General features: G+C 37.0%; 1 non-coding gene across 1 annotated transcript; it reads right to left on the bottom strand.

The window, feature by feature from the left end:
• Positions 1 to 1,271: 1,271 nt before the first annotated feature.
• Positions 1,272 to 1,400, bottom strand: LOC139014795 (small nucleolar RNA SNORA11). The gene has a single exon (XR_011472341.1). It is a non-coding gene; the product is annotated as a small nucleolar RNA SNORA11 (small nucleolar RNA).
• Positions 1,401 to 1,868: the final 468 nt, after the last annotated feature.

Here is a 1,868-nt window from a genome sequence, read left to right as displayed (position 1 = left end):
AAAACCACTTGATGAGTCAACCAATAAATGCCAAATGAACATTGTTTGTATGCCCGGAAGGAAGATAAAACCCACTCATAACCTCTGGGGCTCATTCTGGATGTGGCAGCATTATCAGTAATATACTGAACACCGACTATGTGCCAGGAACCATGACATCATATCACTTATTCTTCTCCAGGTCAGGGATTCATACTATTGTGGTCAGAGAAGATGCTTGATATGATTTCAGTCCTCTTATATTTATTGAGATTTGTGTCCTGACCTATGGTCTATCGTGGAAAATGTTCCATGTGCACTTGAAATAAATGTATATTCACCTGCTTTCTGGTGAAATGCTCTGAAAATATCAATTAAATCCATCTGGTCTAGTGTGTCATTTAAGGTCACTGTTTCTTGTTGATTTTCTGTTTGGAAGATCTATCCATTAATGTCAGTGGGATATTAAAGAAGTCCCCTACTATGACTGTATCTCCCTTTATGTCCATCAATATTTGCTTTATATATGTAGGTGCTCCTATGCTGGGTGCATAAGTATTTACAAGGATTATATCCTCTTGTTGGATTGATCCCTTTATCATTATGTAGTGTCCTTTGTCTCTTGTTATAGCCTTTGTTTTAAAATCTATTTTGTCTGATATAAATATTGCTATCCCAGCTTCCTTTTTTATTTCCATTTGCATAAAATATTTTTCTCCATTCCTTTACTTTCAGTCTGTGTGTGTCTTTCAATCTGAAGTGAGTCTCTTGTAGATAGCATATATCTGAGTCTTCTTTTCTAATCCATTCAGCTACCCTATGTCATTTCATTGGAGAATTTAATCCATTTACATTTAAAGTGATCATGGATAGGCATGTATTTATTGCCATTTTATTATACATTCCTCTTTTCTTTCTTTCTTTCTTCTTAAAGAAAAATTCTCTTTAACATTTCCTGTAATATTGGTTTTCTAGTGATGAACTCCTTTAGCTTTTTTCTTATCTCGAAAGCTCTTTATTTCTCCTTCAATTTTAAATGATAGCTTTGCTGGGTAGTCTTGGTTGTAGGTCCTTGCTTTTCATCACTTTAAATATTTCATGCCAATTCTTTCTGGCCTGAAATGTTTCTATTGAGATATCAGCCAACAGTCTTATGGCGGCTCCCTTATAGGTAACTAACTGTCTTTCTCTTGCTGCTTTTTAAGATTCTCTCTTTGTTGTTAACCTTTGCCATTTTAATTATGATGTGTCTTAGTGTAGCCTTTTTGGATTCATCTTTTTTTTTTTTTTTCATGTATAGGGCGTAATGTCACAGGAAAGTCATAGCATCCTGCCACCTGTGAAGAATAAGCCCAAGTTGCTGTTGGATGTGTTCTACACAGAGGTGCCATTCTTCAGGCACTCTGCTCTCTTCACACCCCGATTCATCTTTTTTGGGACTCTTTGTACTGCCTGGACTTGTGTGTCCTTTTTCTTCATCAGGTTAGGGGAATTTTCAGTCATTCTTTTTTTCAAATAGGTTCTCCCATCCAAGTACTAACCAGGCCCGACCCTGCTTAGCTTCCGAGATCAGATGAGATCGGGCGCGTTCAGGGTGGTATGGCCGTAGACTCAAATAGGTTCTCAATCCCTTGCTCTCTCTCTCCTCCTTTTGGTACTCCTGTCATGTGAATGTTGTTATGTTTCATGTTGTCCCAAAGGACTCTTAAATTATCCTCAATCTTTTAAATTCTTTTTTCTATTTTGCTGCTCTGATTGGGTGTTTTCTGCTACTTTGTCTTGCAAATTGCTGACTTGATCCTCTGCTTCATCTGATTTGCTGCTGATTCCTTCTAGTGTTTCTTTGTTGCAGATATTGTATTCTTCATGTCTGGTTCTTATTTTTGGTT

Source organism: Myotis yumanensis, unplaced genomic scaffold, assembly GCF_028538775.1.
Source record: "Myotis yumanensis isolate MYYU_CA2020_CCGP unplaced genomic scaffold, mMyoYum1.0.hap1 SCAF_7, whole genome shotgun sequence".
Taxonomy (NCBI): domain Eukaryota; kingdom Metazoa; phylum Chordata; class Mammalia; order Chiroptera; family Vespertilionidae; genus Myotis; species Myotis yumanensis.
The sequence above is the reverse complement of the archived record's forward strand: the minus strand, read 5'-3'. Positions and strand labels throughout refer to the sequence as shown.